Below are 17,399 nucleotides of genomic sequence, written 5' to 3'. Positions count from 1 at the left end.
CAAATTAAGCAATCTATGCTTTAGAGGGAACTTCCCTGACCGGGAATCGAACCCAGGCCGCGGCAGTGAAAGCGCCGAATCCTAGCCACTAGACCACCAGGGAGTAGATGCTCTAGTGTGCCTGCCTTGCTCACCCCCTTATTGTGACTAAGCTAACTCCAATATAAAAATTAACGGTAAAGTCCGAGTGGGAGAAAGTTATGTGTCACACAGTGTGTTTGTTATAAGCAATTACTTTTAACCTCCTGCAAAAGCCTTTTAACTCTGCAATCACCTCTTGCTGGACAGCTGGTGCTACAGCAGCAAGCATAAAAAGGTAGTTGAAGAAAGTAAATCCTTGGGTCTCACCAGGGTGGCCGAGTGGTTAAGGCGTTGGACTTAAGATCCAATGGACATTTGTCCGCATGGGTTCGAGCCCCATTCCTGGTATGGGTTTTCAGCAGGTTTGTAGGAACGTGCAGATGCTTTTGAAAAGCATTTTCCTCCGCCCTCCTCGGCCTCCCACTGCCCCTCCCCAACGGTCCCCATTCAAGCCTCAGGTGTGGAGTCTGCTGCTACTCTTCTACCAGCATGGATGCTTCCCAGAGCAATGAAGTGCCATCTACACAGAGCCCCTGCCTAGAGAAATACACCTCCTATGTCTTTTTCCACTATAGGGAGCAGGAGAAACTGATTGCTTCCTGGGCAACATGGGTCTGCCACTAGAATTTGCAGATTTCTCCCCTTTTTTTGATTTACGCCTACAGGCTCTCCCTTCCCAGTGGAGCAGGATCTGCTGATGCAGGCCCGGCTGGCTCAAACGTGCAAAGGGTTCTCCACAGGCCTCTGGGAAAGAAATTGAGCAGAGTTTCCTGCCCCGCCTCCTCTCGCCTTCCGAACGGGCAATGCCCTGACGGGTCCCCCACAACCTATCCTGCCCATGCCCACACCCCTGTATATGAGGGTGACCCATGTCCCTCACCCTCCATGCTCGAATGGAAGGCCTGTGTGTCCTGAGGGGAGCACCAGACAGGCATCTCTCAGGCCAGGCAGACACCTGCAGTACCTGTTAAGCTCCAAAGCCTGTACATTCCCAAGATGCAACAGGTCACTATGCAAATCAGGCAGCCCTTGCCACACCCTCCCCGCCTCTGGCCTCTGCCGCTTTCCGTACGTGCAGCTCAGCTTTTTCTTACCCAGAGGCAGACTTCCGTTTTAGCAAACAGGTGGGTTGCAGTGGGTCCAGGACGCCATTTGGAGACAAAGCCTGCGGCCCAGTCAAAGGAGGACTACCTGCCACAGGCCATGGGGTCAGAAGCCTACAAAAGGAAGCGCGCCTCGGAATACAGGATCTCACTTGCTCAAGAGCCTTGCCTCCCACCATGGGAAGCAGCTCTAAAGGAACCTTGCGAAAATCATATTTTGAGCGATACTGCGTCATGCTAGGCAAATTGTGAGTCAGAAAAGCAACTTCATTTTGAGAAGCCCTGACCTACGGGAAGGAAAAGCTTTCAAGGTCAGAAGAGGGACTTTTCCCTGACCGGGAATCGAACCCGAGCCGCGGCGGTGAAAGTGCCGAATCCTAGCCACTAGACCACCAGGGAGTAGATGCTCTAGTGTGCCTGCCTTGCTCACCCCCTTATTGTGACTAAGCTAACTCCAATATAAAAATTAACGGTAAGGTCCGAGTGGGAGAAAGTTAGGTGTCACACAGTGTGTTTGTTATAAGCAATTACTTTTAACCTCCTGCAAAAGCCTTTTAACTCTGCAATCACCTCTTGCTGGACAGCTGGTGCTACAGCAGCAAGCATAAAAAGGGAGTTGAAGAAAGTAAATCTTTGGGTCTCACCAGGGTGGCCGAGTGGTTAAGGCGTTGGACTTAAGATCCAATGGACGTTTGTCCGCATGGGTTCGAGCCCCATTCCTGGTATGGGTTTTCAGCAGGTTTGTAGGAACGTGCAGATGCTTTTGAAAAGCATTTTCCTCCGCCCTCCTCGGCCTCCCACTGCCCCTCCCCAACGGTCCCCATTCAAGCCTCAGGTGTGGAGTCTGCTGCTACTCTTCTACCAGCATGGATGCTTCCCAGAGCAATGAAGTGCCATCTACACAGAGCCCCTGCCTAGAGAAATACACCTCCTATGTCTTTTTCCACTATAGGGAGCAGGAGAAACTGATTGCTTCCTGGGCAACATGGGTCTGCCGCTAGAATTTGCAGATTTCTCCCCTTTTTTTGATTTACGCCTACAGGCTCTCCCTTCCCAGTGGAGCAGGATCTGCTGATGCAGGCCCGGCTGGCTCAAATGTGCAAAGGGTTCTCCACAGGCCTCTGGGAAAGAAATTGAGCAGAGTTTCCTGCCCCGCCTCCTCTCGCCTTCCGAACGGGCAATGCCCTGACGGGTCCCCCACAACCTATCCTGCCCATGCCCACACCCCTGTATATGAGGGTGACCCATGTCCCTCACCCTCCATGCTCGAATGGAAGGCCTGTGTGTCCTGAGGGGAGCACCAGACAGGCATCTCTCAGGCCAGGCAGACACCTGCAGTACCTGTTAAGCTCCAAAGCCTGTACATTCCCAAGATGCAACAGGTCACTATGCAAATCAGGCAGCCCTTGCCACACCCTCCCCGCCTCTGGCCTCTGCCGCTTTCCGTACGTGCAGCTCAGCTTTTTCTTACCCAGAGGCAGACTTCCGTTTTAGCAAACAGGTGGGTTGGAGTGGGTCCAGGACGCCATTTGGAGACAAAGCCTGCGGCCCAGTCAAAGGAGGACTACCTGCCACAGGCCATGGGGTCAGAAGCCTACAAAAGGAAGCGCGCCTCGGAATACAGGATCTCACTTGCTCAAGAGCCTTGCCTCCCACCGTGGCAAGCAGCTCTAAAGGAACCTTGCGAAAATCATATTTTGAGCGATACTGCGTCATGCTAGGCAAATTGTGAGTCAGAAAAGCAACTTCATTTTGAGAAGCCCTGACCTACGGGAAGGAAAAGCTTTCAAGGTCAGAAGAGGGACTTTTCCCTGACTGGGAATCGAACCCAGGCCGCGGCGGTGAGAGCGCCGAATCCTAACCACTAGACCACCAGGGAGCCCAGAGCCGTGCAGCAAAAGTTCATACACTGCTCTCCGAGTGACAAAGCTCATGGGGGCTGAAAACATATTTTATTCTACAGCAAATATGAATCGGAACTTAATCCTCATGATGCCACCAGACAGCCTGTCACTTCCAGGCACAGGCCATCCTCTCCCCCTTGCTACTGAACCGATGAATTCCTGCACAATCAGGATCCCCGGGAAAACACAAGAGGGACACCTAGTGGCTGCTGATGGCGCACAGACAGCTGGTACACCTTCTCTCACCTATCTCGTTATTCAGCTTGCTGGAAGAATACATTGCGCTTAAGCGATTCAAGAGTGCAAAGGAGAAGAGTGCTCCAAAGTAGATGTATGCATCACAGCAGGGTTTTCCAGCAATTTACCTTTCTGTTGAGCTGGTACTGCACTTCACGCCAACATAGAGCACCTGACTGGGTGGGGGACTGCGTGCGCACAAAGGTGGCTTAGGTCAATGGGGGCAAAGCAACCTGGGGCACAGGAGAACAAGCCCCATTCCTCCGCTTTCATCTATTGGGAGGGGTGCCTTTTTAAAGACCTTCTTTTAAAAAAGATACACAGACAAATTAAGCAATCTATGCTTTAGAGGGATCTTCCCTGACCGGGAATCGAACCCGGGCCGCGGCGGTGAAAGCGCCGAATCCTAGCCACTAGACCACCAGGGAGTAGATGCTCTAGTGTGCCTGCCTTGCTCACCCCCTTATTGTGACTAAGCTAACTCCAATATAAAAATTAACGGTAAAGTCCGAGTGGGAGAAAGTTAGGTGTCACACAGTGTGTTTGTTATAAGCAATTACTTTTAACCTCCTGCAAAAGCCTTTTAACTCTGCAATCACCTCTTGCTGGACAGCTGGTGCTACAGCAGCAAGCATAAAAAGGTAGTTGAAGAAAGTAAATCCTTGGGTCTCACCAGGGTGGCTGAGTAGTTAAGGCGTTGGACTTAAGATCCAATGGACGTTTGTCCGCATGGGTTCGAGCCCCATTCCTGGTATGGGTTTTCAGCAGGTTTGTAGGAACGTGCAGATGCTTTTGAAAAGCATTTTCCTCCGCCCTCCTCGGCCTCCCACTGCCCCTCCCCAACGGTCCCCATTCAAGCCTCAGGTGTGGAGTCTGCTGCTACTCTTCTACCAGCATGGATGCTTCCCAGAGCAATGAAGTGCCATCTACACAGAGCCCCTGCCTAGAGAAATACACCTCCTATGTCTTTTTCCACTATAGGGAGCAGGAGAAACTGATTGCTTCCTGGGCAACATGGGTCTGCCGCTAGAATTTGCAGATTTCTCCCCTTTTTTTGATTTACGCCTACAGGCTCTCCCTTCCCAGTGGAGCAGGATCTGCTGATGCAGGCCCGGCTGGCTCAAACGTGCAAAGGGTTCTCCACAGGCCTCTGGGAAAGAAATTGAGCAGAGTTTCCTGCCCCGCCTCCTCTCGCCTTCCGAACGGGCAATGCCCTGACGGGTCCCCCACAACCTATCCTGCCCATGCCCACACCTCTGTATATGAGGGTGACCCATGTCCCTCACCCTCCATGCTCGAATGGAAGGCCTGTGTGTCCTGAGGGGAGCACCAGACAGGCATCTCTCAGGCCAGGCAGACACCTGCAGTACCTGTTAAGCTCCAAAGCCTGTACATTCCCAAGATGCAACAGGTCACTATGCAAATCAGGCAGCCCTTGCCACACCCTCCCCGCCTCTGGCCTCTGCCGCTTTCCGTACGTGCAGCTCAGCTTTTTCTTACCCAGAGGCAGACTTCCGTTTTAGCAAACAGGTGGGTTGCAGTGGGTCCAGGACGCCATTTGGAGACAAAGCCTGCGGCCCAGTCAAAGGAGGACTACCTGCCACAGGCCATGGGGTCAGAAGCCTACAAAAGGAAGCGCGCCTCGGAATACAGGATCTCACTTGCTCAAGAGCCTTGCCTCCCACCGTGGCAAGCAGCTCTAAAGGAACCTTGCGAAAATCATATTTTGAGCGATACTGCGTCATGCTAGGCAAATTGTGAGTCAGAAAAGCAACTTCATTTTGAGAAGCCCTGACCTACGGGAAGGAAAAGCTTTCAAGGTCAGAAGAGGGACTTTTCCCTGACTGGGAATCGAACCCAGGCCGCGGCGGTGAGAGCGCCGAATCCTAACCACTAGACCACCAGGGAGCCCAGAGCCGTGCAGCAAAAGTTCATACACTGCTCTCCGAGTGACAAAGCTCATGGGGGCTGAAAACATATTTTATTCTACAGCAAATATGAATCGGAACTTAATCCTCATGATGCCACCAGACTGCCTGTCACTTCCAGGCACAGGCCATCCTCTCCCCCTTGCTACTGAACCGATGAATTCCTGCACAATCAGGATCCCCGGGAAAACACAAGAGGGACACCTAGTGGCTGCTGATGGCGCACAGACAGCTGGTACACCTTCTCTCACCTATCTCGTTATTCAGCTTGCTGGAAGAATACATTGCGCTTAAGCGATTCAAGAGTGCAAAGGAGAAGAGTGCTCCAAAGTAGATGTATGCATCACAGCAGGGTTTTCCAGCAATTTACCTTTCTGTTGAGCTGGTACTGCACTTCACGCCAACATAGAGCACCTGACTGGGTGGGGGACTGCGTGCGCACAAAGGTGGCTTAGGTCAATGGGGGCAAAGCAACCTGGGGCACAGGAGAACAAGCCCCATTCCTCCGCTTTCATCTATTGGGAGGGGTGCCTTTTTAAAGACCTTCTTTTAAAAAAGATACACAGACAAATTAAGCAATCTATGCTTTAGAGGGATCTTCCCTGACCGGGAATCGAACCCGGGGCGCGGCGGTGAAAGCGCCGAATCCTAGCCACTAGACCACCAGGGAGTAGATGCTCTAGTGTTCCTGCCTTGCTCACCCCCTTATTGTGACTAAGCTAACTCCAATATAAAAATTAACGGTAAAGTCCGAGTGGGAGAAAGTTAGGTGTCACACAGTGTGTTTGTTATAAGCAATTACTTTTAACCTCCTGCAAAAGCCTTTTAACTCTGCAATCACCTCTTGCTGGACAGCTGGTGCTACAGCAGCAAGTATAAAAAGGGAGTTGAAGAAAGTAAATCCTTGGGTCTCACCAGGGTGGCTGAGTGGTTAAGGCGTTGGTCTTAAGATCCAATAGACGTTTGTCCGCATGGGTTCGAGCCCCATTCCTGTTATGGGTTTTCAGCAGGTTTGTAGGAACGTGCAGATGCTTTTGAAAAGCATTTTCCTCCGCCCTCCTCGGCCTCCCACTGCCCCTCCCCAACGGTCCCCATTCAAGCCTCAGGTGTGGAGTCTGCTGCTACTCTTCTACCAGCATGGATGCTTCCCAGAGCAATGAAGTGCCATCTACACAGAGCCCCTGCCTAGAGAAATACACCTCCTATGTCTTTTTCCACTATAGGGAGCAGGAGAAACTGATTGCTTCCTGGGCAACATGGGTCTGCCGCTAGAATTTGCAGATTTCTCCCCTTTTTTTGATTTACGCCTACAGGCTCTCTCTTCCCAGTGGAGCAGGATCTGCTGATGCAGGCCCGGCTGGCTCAAACGTGCAAAGGGTTCTCCACAGGCCTCTGGGAAAGAAATTGAGCAGAGTTTCCTGCCCCGCCTCCTCTCGCCTTCCGAACGGGCAATGCCCTGACGGGTCCCCCACAACCTATCCTGCCCATGCCCACACCCCTGTATATGAGGTGACCCATGTCCCTCACCCTCCATGCTCGAATGGAAGGCCTGTGTGTCCTGAGGGGAGCACCAGACAGGCATCTCTCAGGCTAGGCAGACACCTGCAGTACCTGTTAAGCTCCAAAGCCTGTACATTCCCAAGATGCAACAGGTAACTATGCAAATCAGGCAGCCCTTGCCACACCCTCCCCGCCTCTGGCCTCTGCCCCTTTCCGTACGTGCAGCTCAGCTTTTTCTTACCCAGAGGCAGACTTCCGTTTTAGCAAACAGGTGGGTTGCAGTGGGTCCAGGACGCCATTTGGAGACAAAGCCTGCGGCCCAGTCAAAGGAGGACTACCTGCCACAGGCCATGGGGTCAGAAGCCTACAAAAGGAAGCGCGCCTCGGAATACAGGATCTCACTTGCTCAAGAGCCTTGCCTCCCACCATGGGAAGCAGCTCTAAAGGAACCTTGCGAAAATCATATTTTGAGCGATACTGCGTCATGCTAGGCAAATTGTGAGTCAGAAAAGCAACTTCATTTTGAGAAACCCTGACCTACGGGAAGGAAAAGCTTTCAAGGTCAGAAGAGGGACTTTTCCCTGACCGGGAATCGAACCCGAGCCGCGGCGGTGAAAGCGCCGAATCCTAGCCACTAGACCACCAGGGAGTAGATGCTCTAGTGTGCCTGCCTTGCTCACCCCCTTATTGTGACTAAGCTAACTCCAATATAAAAATTAACGGTAAGGTCCGAGTGGGAGAAAGTTAGGTGTCACACAGTGTGTTTGTTATAAGCAATTACTTTTAACCTCCTGCAAAAGCCTTTTAACTCTGCAATCACCTCTTGCTGGACAGCTGGTGCTACAGCAGCAAGCATAAAAAGGGAGTTGAAGAAAGTAAATCCTTGGGTCTCACCAGGGTGGCCGAGTGGTTAAGGCGTTGGACTTAAGATCCAATGGACGATTGTCCGCATGGGTTCGAGCCCCATTCCTGGTATGGGTTTTCAGCAGGTTTGTAGGAACGTGCAGATGCTTTTGAAAAGCATTTTCCTCCGCCCTCCTCGGCCTCCCACTGCCCCTCCCCAACGGTCCCCATTCAAGCCTCAGGTGTGGAGTCTGCTGCTACTCTTCTACCAGCATGGATGCTTCCCAGAGCAATGAAGTGCCATCTACACAGAGCCCCTGCCTAGAGAAATACACCTCCTATGTCTTTTTCCACTATAGGGAGCAGGAGAAACTGATTGCTTCCTGGGCAACATGGGTCTGCCGCTAGAATTTGCAGATTTCTCCCCTTTTTTGATTTACGCCTACAGGCTCTCCCTTCCCAGTGGAGCAGGATCTGCTGATGCAGGCCCGGCTGGCTCAAACGTGCAAAGGGTTCTCCACAGGCCTCTGGGAAAGAAATTGAGCAGAGTTTCCTGCCCCGCCTCCTCTCGCCTTCCGAACGGGCAATGCCCTGACGGGTCCCCCACAACCTATCCTGCCCATGCCCACACCCCTGTATATGAGGGTGACCCATGTCCCTCACCCTCCATGCTCGAATGGAAGGCCTGTGTGTCCTGAGGGGAGCACCAGACAGGCATCTCTCAGGCCAGGCAGACACCTGCAGTACCTGTTAAGCTCCAAAGCCTGTACATTCCCAAGATGCAACAGGTCACTATGCAAATCAGGCAGCCCTTGCCACACCCTCCCCGCCTCTGGCCTCTGCCGCTTTCCGTACGTGCAGCTCAGCTTTTTCTTACCCAGAGGCAGACTTCCGTTTTAGCAAACAGGTGGGTTGGAGTGGGTCCAGGACGCCATTTGGAGACAAAGCCTGCGGCCCAGTCAAAGGAGGACTACCTGCCACAGGCCATGGGGTCAGAAGCCTACAAAAGGAAGCGCGCCTCGGAATACAGGATCTCACTTGCTCAAGAGCCTTGCCTCCCACCGTGGCAAGCAGCTCTAAAGGAACCTTGCGAAAATCATATTTTGAGCGATACTGCGTCATGCTAGGCAAATTGTGAGTCAGAAAAGCAACTTCATTTTGAGAAGCCCTGACCTACGGGAAGGAAAAGCTTTCAAGGTCAGAAGAGGGACTTTTCCCTGACTGGGAATCGAACCCAGGCCGCGGCGGTGAGAGCGACGAATCCTAACCACTAGACCACCAGGGAGCCCAGAGCCGTGCAGCAAAAGTTCATACACTGCTCTCCGAGTGACAAAGCTCATGGGGGCTGAAAACATATTTTATTCTACAGCAAATATGAATCGGAACTTAATCCTCATGATGCCACCAGACTGCCTGTCACTTCCAGGCACAGGCCATCCTCTCCCCCTTGCTACTGAACCAATGAATTCCTGCACAATCAGGATCCCCGGGAAAACACAAGAGGGACACCTAGTGGCTGCTGATGGCGCACAGACAGCTGGTACACCTTCTCTCACCTATCTCGTTATTCAGCTTGCTGGAAGAATACATTGCGCTTAAGCGATTCAAGAGTGCAAAGGAGAAGAGTGCTCCAAAGTAGATGTATGCATCACAGCAGGGTTTTCCAGCAATTTACCTTTCTGTTGAGCTGGTACTGCACTTCACGCCAACATAGAGCACCTGACTGGGTGGGGGACTGCGTGCGCACAAAGGTGGCTTAGGTCAATGGGGGCAAAGCAACCTGGGGCACAGGAGAACAAGCCCCATTCCTCCGCTTTCATCTATTGGGAGGGGTGCCTTTTTAAAGACCTTCTTTTAAAAAAGATACACAGACAAATTAAGCAATCTATGCTTTAGAGGGATCTTCCCTGACCGGGAATCGAACCCAGGCCGCGGCGGTGAAAGCGCCGAATCCTAGCCACTAGACCACCAGGGAGTAGATGCTCTAGTGTGCCTGCCTTGCTCACCCCCTTATTGTGACTAAGCTAACTCCAATATAAAAATTAACGGTAAAGTCCGAGTGGGAGAAAGTTAGGTGTCACACAGTGTGTTTGTTATAAGCAATTACTTTTAACCTCCTGCAAAAGCCTTTTAACTCTGCAATCACCTCTTGCTGGACAGCTGGTGCTACAGCAGCAAGCATAAAAAGGTAGTTGAAGAAAGTAAATCCTTGGGTCTCACCAGGGTGGCTGAGTGGTTAAGGTGTTGGACTTAAGATCCAATGGACGTTTGTCCGCATGGGTTCGAGCCCCATTCCTGGTATGGGTTTTCAGCAGGTTTGTAGGAACGTGCAGATGCTTTTGAAAAGCATTTTACTCCGCCCTCCTCGGCCTCCCACTGCCCCTCCCCAACGGTCCCCATTCAAGCCTCAGGTGTGGAGTCTGCTGCTACTCTTCTACCAGCATGGATGCTTCCCAGAGCAATGAAGTGCCATCTACACAGAGCCCCTGCCTAGAGAAATACACCTCCTATGTCTTTTTCCACTATAGGGAGCAGGAGAAACTGATTGCTTCCTGGGCAACATGGGTCTGCCGCTAGAATTTGCAGATTTCTCCCCTTTTTTTGATTTACGCCTACAGGCTCTCCCTTCCCAGTGGAGCAGGATCTGCTGATGCAGGCCCGGCTGGCTCAAACGTGCAAAGGGTTCTCCACAGGCCTCTGGGAAAGAAATTGAGCAGAGTTTCCTGCCCCGCCTCCTCTCGCCTTCCGAACGGGCAATGCCCTGACGGGTCCCCCACAACCTATCCTGCCCATGCCCACACCCCTGTATATGAGGGTGACCCATGTCCCTCACCCTCCATGCTCGAATGGAAGGCCTGTGTGTCCTGAGGGGAGCACCAGACAGGCATCTCTCAGGCCAGGCAGACACCTGCAGTACCTGTTAAGCTCCAAAGCCTGTACATTCCCAAGATGCAACAGGTCACTATGCAAATCAGGCAGCCCTTGCCACACCCTCCCCGCCTCTGTCCTCTGCCGCTTTCCGTACGTGCAGCTCAGCTTTTTCTTACCCAGAGGCAGACTTCCGTTTTAGCAAACAGGTGGGTTGCAGTGGGTCCAGGACGCCATTTGGAGACAAAGCCTGCGGCCCAGTCAAAGGAGGACTACCTGCCACAGGCCATGGGGTCAGAAGCCTACAAAAGGAAGCGCGCCTCGGAATACAGGATCTCACTTGCTCAAGAGCCTTGCCTCCCACCATGGGAAGCAGCTCTAAAGGAACCTTGCGAAAATCATATTTTGAGCGATACTGCGTCATGCTAGGCAAATTGTGAGTCAGAAAAGCAACTTCATTTTGAGAAGCCCTGACCTACGGGAAGGAAAAGCTTTCAAGGTCAGAAGAGGGACTTTTCCCTGACCGGGAATCGAACCCGAGCCGCGGTGGTGAAAGCGCCGAATCCTATCCACTAGACCACCAGGGAGTAGATGCTCTAGTGTGCCTGCCTTGCTCACCCCCTTATTGTGACTAAGCTAACTCCAATATAAAAATTAACGGTAAGGTCCGAGTGGGAGAAAGTTAGGTGTCACACAGTGTGTTTGTTATAAGCAATTACTTTTAACCTCCTGCAAAAGCCTTTTAACTCTGCAATCACCTCTTGCTGGACAGCTGGTGCTACAGCAGCAAGCATAAAAAGGGAGTTGAAGAAAGTAAATCCTTGGGTCTCACCAGGGTGGCCGAGTGGTTAAGGCGTTGGACTTAAGATCCAATGGACGTTTGTCCGCATGGGTTCGAGCCCCATTCCTGGTATGGGTTTTCAGCAGGTTTGTAGGAATGTGCAGATGCTTTTGAAAATCATTTTCCTCCGCCCTCCTCGGCCTCCCACTGCCCCTCCCCAACGGTCCCCATTCAAGCCTCAGGTGTGGAGTCTGCTGCTACTCTTCTACCAGCATGGATGCTTCCCAGAGCAATGAAGTGCCATCTACACAGAGCCCCTGCCTAGAGAAATACACCTCCTATGTCTTTTTCCACTATAGGGAGCAGGAGAAACTGATTGCTTCCTGGGCAACATGGGTCTGCCGCTAGAATTTGCAGATTTCTCCCCTTTTTTTGATTTACGCCTACAGGCTCTCCCTTCCCAGTGGAGCAGGATCTGCTGATGCAGGCCCGGCTGGCTCAAACGTGCAAAGGGTTCTCCACAGGCCTCTGGGAAAGAAATTGAGCAGAGTTTCCTGCCCCGCCTCCTCTCGCCTTCCGAACGGGCAATGCCCTGACGGGTCCCCCACAACCTATCCTGCCCATGCCCACACCCCTGTATATGAGGGTGACCCATGTCCCTCACTCTCCATGCTCGAATGGAAGGCCTGTGTGTCCTGAGGGGAGCACCAGACAGGCATCTCTCAGGCCAGGCAGACACCTGCAGTACCTGTTAAGCTCCAAAGCCTGTACATTCCCAAGATGCAACAGGTCACTATGCAAATCAGGCAGCCCTTGCCACACCCTCCCCGCCTCTGGCCTCTGCCGCTTTCCGTACGTGCAGCTCAGCTTTTTCTTACCCAGAGGCAGACTTCCGTTTTAGCAAACAGGTGGGTTGGAGTGGGTCCAGGACGCCATTTGGAGACAAAGCCTGCGGCCCAGTCTAAGGAGGACTACCTGCCACAGGCCATGGGGTCAGAAGCCTACAAAAGGAAGCGCGCCTCGGAATACAGGATCTCACTTGCTCAAGAGCCTTGCCTCCCACCGTGGCAAGCAGCTCTAAAGGAACCTTGCGAAAATCATATTTTGAGCGATACTGCGTCATGCTAGGCAAATTGTGAGTCAGAAAAGCAACTTCATTTTGAGAAGCCCTGACCTACGGGAAGGAAAAGCTTTCAAGGTCAGAAGAGGGACTTTTCCCTGACTGGGAATCGAACCCAGGCCGCGGCGGTGAGAGCGCCGAATCCTAACCACTAGACCACCAGGGAGCCCAGAGCCGTGCAGCAAAAGTTCATACACTGCTCTCCGAGTGACAAAGCTCATGGGGGCTGAAAACATATTTTATTCTACAGCAAATATGAATCGGAACTTAATCCTCATGATGCCACCAGACTGCCTGTCACTTCCAGGCACAGGCCATCCTCTCCCCCTTGCTACTGAACCGATGAATTCCTGCACAATCAGGATCCCCGGGAAAACACAAGAGGGACACCTAGTGGCTGCTGATGGCGCACAGGCAGCTGGTACACCTTCTCTCACCTATCTCGTTATTCAGCTTGCTGGAAGAATACATTGCGCTTAAGCGATTCAAGAGTGCAAAGGAGAAGAGTGCTCCAAAGTAGATGTATGCATCACAGCAGGGTTTTCCAGCAATTTACCTTTCTGTTGAGCTGGTACTGCACTTCACGCCAACATAGAGCACCTGACTGGGTGGGGGACTGCGTGCGCACAAAGGTGGCTTAGGTCAATGGGGGCAAAGCAACCTGGGGCACAGGAGAACAAGCCCCATTCCTCCGCTTTCATCTATTGGGAGGGGTGCCTTTTTAAAGACCTTCTTTTAAAAAAGATACACAGACAAATTAAGCAATCTATGCTTTAGAGGGATCTTCCCTGACCGGGAATCGAACCCGGGGCGCGGCGGTGAAAGCGCCGAATCCTAGCCACTAGACCACCAGGGAGTAGATGCTCTAGTGTTCCTGCCTTGCTCACCCCCTTATTGTGACTAAGCTAACTCCAATATAAAAATTAACGGTAAAGTCCGAGTGGGAGAAAGTTAGGTGTCACACAGTGTGTTTGTTATAAGCAATTACTTTTAACCTCCTGCAAAAGCCTTTTAACTCTGCAATCACCTCTTGCTGGACAGCTGGTGCTACAGCAGCAAGCATAAAAAGGTAGTTGAAGAAAGTAAATCCTTGGGTCTCACCAGGGTGGCTGAGTGGTTAAGGCGTTGGTCCAATGGACGTTTGTCCGCATGGGTTCGAGCCCCATTCCTGGTATGGGTTTTCAGCAGGTTTGTAGGAACGTGCAGATGCTTTTGAAAAGCATTTTCCTCCGCCCTCCTCGGCCTCCCACTGCCCCTCCCCAACGGTCCCCATTCAAGCCTCAGGTGTGGAGTCTGCTGCTACCCTTCTACCAGCATGGATGCTTCCCAGAGCAATGAAGTGCCATCTACACAGAGCCCCTGCCTAGAGAAATACACCTCCTATGTCTTTTTCCACTATAGGGAGTAGGAGAAACTGATTGCTTCCTGGGCAACATGGGTCTGCCGCTAGAATTTGCAGATTTCTCCCCTTTTTTTGATTTACGCCTACAGGCTCTCCCTTCCCAGTGGAGCAGGATCTGCTGATGCAGGCCCGGCTGGCTCAAACGTGCAAAGGGTTCTCCACAGGCCTCTGGGAAAGAAATTGAGCAGAGTTTCCTGCCCCGCCTCCTCTCGCCTTCCGAACGGGCAATGCCCTGACGGGTCCCCCACAACCTATCCTGCCCATGCCCACACCCCTGTATATGAGGGTGACCCATGTCCCTCACCCTCCATGCTCGAATGGAAGGCCTGTGTGTCCTGAGGGGAGCACCAGACAGGATTCTCTCAGGCCAGGCAGACACCTGCAGTACCTGTTAAGCTCCAAAGCCTGTACATTCCCAAGATGCAACAGGTCACTATGCAAATCAGGCAGCCCTTGCCACACCCTCCCCGCCTCTGGCCTCTGCCGCTTTCCGTACGTGCAGCTCAGCTTTTTCTTACCCAGAGGCAGACTTCCGTTTTAGCAAACAGGTGGGTTGCAGTGGGTCCAGGACGCCATTTGGAGACAAAGCCTGCGGCCCAGTCAAAGGAGGACTACCTGCCACAGGCCATGGGGTCAGAAGCCTACAAAAGGAAGCGCGCCTCGGAATACAGGATCTCACTTGCTCAAGAGCCTTGCCTCCCACCATGGGAAGCAGCTCTAAAGGAACCTTGCGAAAATCATATTTTGAGCGATACTGCGTCATGCTAGGCAAATTGTGAGTCAGAAAAGCAACTTCATTTTGAGACGCCCTGACCTACGGGAAGGAAAAGCTTTCAAGGTCAGAAGAGGGACTTTTCCCTGACCGGGAATCGAACCCATGCCGCGGCGGTGAGAGCGCCGAATCCTAACCACTATACCACCAGGGAGCCCAGAGCCGTGCAGCAAAAGTTCATACACTGCTCTCCGAGTGACAAAGCTCATGGGGGCTGAAAACATATTTTATTCTACAGCAAATATGAATCGGAACTTAATCCTCATGATGCCACCAGACTGCCTGTCACTTCCAGGCACAGGCCATCCTCTCCCCCTTGCTACTGAACCGATGAATTCCTGCACAATCAGGATCCCCGGGAAAACACAAGAGGGACACCTAGTGGCTGCTGATGGCGCACAGACAGCTGGTACACCTTCTCTCACCTATCTCGTTATTCAGCTTGCTGGAAGAATACATTGCGCTTAAGCGATTCAAGAGTGCAAAGGAGAAGAGTGCTCCAAAGTAGATGTATGCATCACAGCAGGGTTTTCCAGCAATTTACCTTTCTGTTGAGCTGGTACTGCACTTCACGCCAACATAGAGCACCTGACTGGGTGGGGGACTGCGTGCGCACAAAGGTGGCTTAGGTCAATGGGGGCAAAGCAACCTGGGGCACAGGAGAACAAGCCCCATTCCTTCGCTTTCATCTATTGGGAGGGGTGCCTTTTTAAAGACCTTCTTTTAAAAAAGATACACAGACAAATTAAGCAATCTATGCTTTAGAGGGATCTTCCCTGACCGGGAATCGAACCCGGGCCGCGGCGGTGAAAGCGCCGAATCCTAGCCACTAGACCACCAGAGAGTAGATGCTCTAGTGTGCCTGCCTTGCTCACCCCCTTATTGTGACTAAGCTAACTCCAATATAAAAATTAACGGTAAAGTCCGAGTGGGAGAAAGTTAGGTGTCACACAGTGTGTTTGTTATAAGCAATTACTTTTAACCTCCTGCAAAAGCCTTTTAACTCTGCAATCACCTCTTGCTGGACAGCTGGTGCTACAGCAGCAAGCATAAAAAGGTAGTTGAAGAAAGTAAATCCTTGGGTCTCACCAGGGTGGCCGAGTGGTTAAGGCGTTGGACTTAAGATCCAATGGACGTTTGTCCGCATGGGTTCGAGCCCCATTCCTGGTATGGGTTTTCAGCAGGTTTGTAGGAACGTGCAGATGCTTTTGAAAAGCATTTTCCTCCGCCCTCCTCGGCCTCCCACTGCCCCTCCCCAACGGTCCCCATTCAAGCCTCAGGTGTGGAGTCTGCTGCTACTCTTCTACCAGCATGGATGCTTCCCAGAGCAATGAAGTGCCATCTACACAGAGCCCCTGCCTAGAGAAATACACCTCCTATGTCTTTTTCCACTATAGGGAGCAGGAGAAACTGATTGCTTCCTGGGCAACATGTGTCTGCCGCTAGAATTTGCAGATTTCTCCCCTTTTTTTGATTTACGCCTACAGGCTCCCCCTTCCCAGTGGAGCAGGATCTGCTGATGCAGGCCCGGCTGGCTCAAACGTGCAAAGGGTTCTCCACAGGCCTCTGGGAAAGAAATTGAGCAGAGTTTCCTGCCCCGCCTCCTCTCGCCTTCCGAACGGGCAATGCCCTGACGGGTCCCCCACAACCTATCCTGCCCATGCCCACACCCCTGTATATGAGGGTGACCCATGTCCCTCACCCTCCATGCTCGAATGGAAGGCCTGTGTGTCCTGAGGGGAGCACCAGACAGGCATCTCTCAGGCCAGGCAGACACCTGAGGTACCTGTTAAGCTCCAAAGCCTGTACATTCCCAAGATGCAACAGGTCACTATGCAAATCAGGCAGCCCTTGCCACACCCTCCCCGCCTCTGGCCTCTGCCGCTTTCCGTACGTGCAGCTCAGCTTTTTCTTACCCAGAGGCAGACTTCCGTTTTAGCAAACAGGTGGGTTGGAGTGGGTCCAGGACGCCATTTGGAGACAAAGCCTGCGGCCCAGTCAAAGGAGGACTACCTGCCACAGGCCATGGGGTCAGAAGCCTACAAAAGGAAGCGCGCCTCGGAATACAGGATCTCACTTGCTCAAGAGCCTTGCCTCCCACCGTGGGAAGCAGCTCTAAAGGAACCTTGCGAAAATCATATTTTGAGCGATACTGCGTCATGCTAGGCAAATTGTGAGTCAGAAAAGCAACTTCATTTTGAGAAGCCCTGACCTACGGGAAGGAAAAGCTTTCAAGGTCAGAAGAGGGACTTTTCCCTGACTGGGAATCGAACCCAGGCCGCGGCGGTGAGAGCGCCGAATCCTAACCACTAGACCACCAGGGAGCCCAGAGCCGTGCAGCAAAAGTTCATACACTGCTCTCCGAGTGACAAAGCTCATGGGGGCTGAAAACATATTTTATTCTACAGCAAATATGAATCGGAACTTAATCCTCATGATGCCACCAGACTGCCTGTCACTTCCAGGCACAGGCCATCCTCTCCCCCTTGCTACTGAACCGATGAATTCCTGCACAATCAGGATCCCCGGGAAAACACAAGAGGGACACCTAGTGGCTGCTGATGGCGCACAGACAGCTGGTACACCTTCTCTCACCTATCTCGTTATTCAGCTTGCTGGAAGAATACATTGCGCTTAAGCGATTCAAGAGTGCAAAGGAGAAGAGTGCTCCAAAGTAGATGTATGCATCACAGCAGGGTTTTCCAGCAATTTACCTTTCTGTTGAGCTGGTACTGCACTTCACGCCAACATAGAGCACCTGACTGGGTGGGGGACTGCGTGCGCACAAAGGTGGCTTAGGTCAATGGGGGCAAAGCAACCTGGGGCACAGGAGAACAAGCCCCATTCCTCTGCTTTCATC

At 52.2% G+C, this 17,399-nt stretch overlaps 23 non-coding genes across 23 annotated transcripts; 8 read left to right on the top strand and 15 right to left on the bottom strand.

Annotated features, from left to right (window-relative positions):
• Positions 1-31: 31 nt before the first annotated feature.
• Positions 32-103, bottom strand: TRNAE-UUC (transfer RNA glutamic acid (anticodon UUC)). Its single transcript has one exon. It is a non-coding gene; the product is annotated as a tRNA-Glu (tRNA).
• A 243-nt stretch (positions 104-346) lies between these two features.
• Positions 347-429, top strand: TRNAL-UAA (transfer RNA leucine (anticodon UAA)). The gene has a single exon. It is a non-coding gene; the product is annotated as a tRNA-Leu (tRNA).
• A 1,082-nt stretch (positions 430-1,511) lies between these two features.
• On the bottom strand, positions 1,512-1,583 carry TRNAE-UUC (transfer RNA glutamic acid (anticodon UUC)). The gene has a single exon. It is a non-coding gene; the product is annotated as a tRNA-Glu (tRNA).
• Positions 1,584-1,826: 243 nt separating this feature from the next.
• Positions 1,827-1,909, top strand: TRNAL-UAA (transfer RNA leucine (anticodon UAA)). Its single transcript has one exon. It is a non-coding gene; the product is annotated as a tRNA-Leu (tRNA).
• A 1,082-nt stretch (positions 1,910-2,991) lies between these two features.
• TRNAE-CUC (transfer RNA glutamic acid (anticodon CUC)) lies at positions 2,992-3,063 on the bottom strand. The gene has a single exon. It is a non-coding gene; the product is annotated as a tRNA-Glu (tRNA).
• Positions 3,064-3,681: 618 nt separating this feature from the next.
• Positions 3,682-3,753, bottom strand: TRNAE-UUC (transfer RNA glutamic acid (anticodon UUC)). Its single transcript has one exon. It is a non-coding gene; the product is annotated as a tRNA-Glu (tRNA).
• Positions 3,754-3,996: 243 nt separating this feature from the next.
• TRNAL-UAA (transfer RNA leucine (anticodon UAA)) lies at positions 3,997-4,079 on the top strand. Its single transcript has one exon. It is a non-coding gene; the product is annotated as a tRNA-Leu (tRNA).
• A 1,082-nt stretch (positions 4,080-5,161) lies between these two features.
• On the bottom strand, positions 5,162-5,233 carry TRNAE-CUC (transfer RNA glutamic acid (anticodon CUC)). The gene has a single exon. It is a non-coding gene; the product is annotated as a tRNA-Glu (tRNA).
• A 618-nt stretch (positions 5,234-5,851) lies between these two features.
• On the bottom strand, positions 5,852-5,923 carry TRNAE-UUC (transfer RNA glutamic acid (anticodon UUC)). Its single transcript has one exon. It is a non-coding gene; the product is annotated as a tRNA-Glu (tRNA).
• A 243-nt stretch (positions 5,924-6,166) lies between these two features.
• TRNAL-UAA (transfer RNA leucine (anticodon UAA)) lies at positions 6,167-6,249 on the top strand. The gene has a single exon. It is a non-coding gene; the product is annotated as a tRNA-Leu (tRNA).
• Positions 6,250-7,330: 1,081 nt separating this feature from the next.
• Positions 7,331-7,402, bottom strand: TRNAE-UUC (transfer RNA glutamic acid (anticodon UUC)). Its single transcript has one exon. It is a non-coding gene; the product is annotated as a tRNA-Glu (tRNA).
• A 243-nt stretch (positions 7,403-7,645) lies between these two features.
• TRNAL-UAA (transfer RNA leucine (anticodon UAA)) lies at positions 7,646-7,728 on the top strand. The gene has a single exon. It is a non-coding gene; the product is annotated as a tRNA-Leu (tRNA).
• Positions 7,729-8,809: 1,081 nt separating this feature from the next.
• TRNAE-CUC (transfer RNA glutamic acid (anticodon CUC)) lies at positions 8,810-8,881 on the bottom strand. The gene has a single exon. It is a non-coding gene; the product is annotated as a tRNA-Glu (tRNA).
• Positions 8,882-9,499: 618 nt separating this feature from the next.
• On the bottom strand, positions 9,500-9,571 carry TRNAE-UUC (transfer RNA glutamic acid (anticodon UUC)). The gene has a single exon. It is a non-coding gene; the product is annotated as a tRNA-Glu (tRNA).
• Positions 9,572-9,814: 243 nt separating this feature from the next.
• Positions 9,815-9,897, top strand: TRNAL-UAA (transfer RNA leucine (anticodon UAA)). Its single transcript has one exon. It is a non-coding gene; the product is annotated as a tRNA-Leu (tRNA).
• A 1,082-nt stretch (positions 9,898-10,979) lies between these two features.
• Positions 10,980-11,051, bottom strand: TRNAE-UUC (transfer RNA glutamic acid (anticodon UUC)). The gene has a single exon. It is a non-coding gene; the product is annotated as a tRNA-Glu (tRNA).
• Positions 11,052-11,294: 243 nt separating this feature from the next.
• TRNAL-UAA (transfer RNA leucine (anticodon UAA)) lies at positions 11,295-11,377 on the top strand. The gene has a single exon. It is a non-coding gene; the product is annotated as a tRNA-Leu (tRNA).
• A 1,082-nt stretch (positions 11,378-12,459) lies between these two features.
• Positions 12,460-12,531, bottom strand: TRNAE-CUC (transfer RNA glutamic acid (anticodon CUC)). The gene has a single exon. It is a non-coding gene; the product is annotated as a tRNA-Glu (tRNA).
• A 618-nt stretch (positions 12,532-13,149) lies between these two features.
• Positions 13,150-13,221, bottom strand: TRNAE-UUC (transfer RNA glutamic acid (anticodon UUC)). Its single transcript has one exon. It is a non-coding gene; the product is annotated as a tRNA-Glu (tRNA).
• Positions 13,222-14,621: 1,400 nt separating this feature from the next.
• Positions 14,622-14,693, bottom strand: TRNAE-CUC (transfer RNA glutamic acid (anticodon CUC)). Its single transcript has one exon. It is a non-coding gene; the product is annotated as a tRNA-Glu (tRNA).
• A 618-nt stretch (positions 14,694-15,311) lies between these two features.
• On the bottom strand, positions 15,312-15,383 carry TRNAE-UUC (transfer RNA glutamic acid (anticodon UUC)). Its single transcript has one exon. It is a non-coding gene; the product is annotated as a tRNA-Glu (tRNA).
• Positions 15,384-15,626: 243 nt separating this feature from the next.
• Positions 15,627-15,709, top strand: TRNAL-UAA (transfer RNA leucine (anticodon UAA)). Its single transcript has one exon. It is a non-coding gene; the product is annotated as a tRNA-Leu (tRNA).
• A 1,082-nt stretch (positions 15,710-16,791) lies between these two features.
• TRNAE-CUC (transfer RNA glutamic acid (anticodon CUC)) lies at positions 16,792-16,863 on the bottom strand. The gene has a single exon. It is a non-coding gene; the product is annotated as a tRNA-Glu (tRNA).
• Between the last annotated feature and the right edge of the window lie 536 nt (positions 16,864-17,399).

This window comes from Lissotriton vulgaris, chromosome 4_1 (assembly GCF_964263255.1).
Source record: "Lissotriton vulgaris chromosome 4_1, aLisVul1.2, whole genome shotgun sequence".
Lineage (NCBI taxonomy): Eukaryota > Metazoa > Chordata > Amphibia > Caudata > Salamandridae > Lissotriton > Lissotriton vulgaris.
Note: the sequence above shows the minus strand (reverse complement) of the source record. Positions and strands in the feature narration are given on the sequence as shown.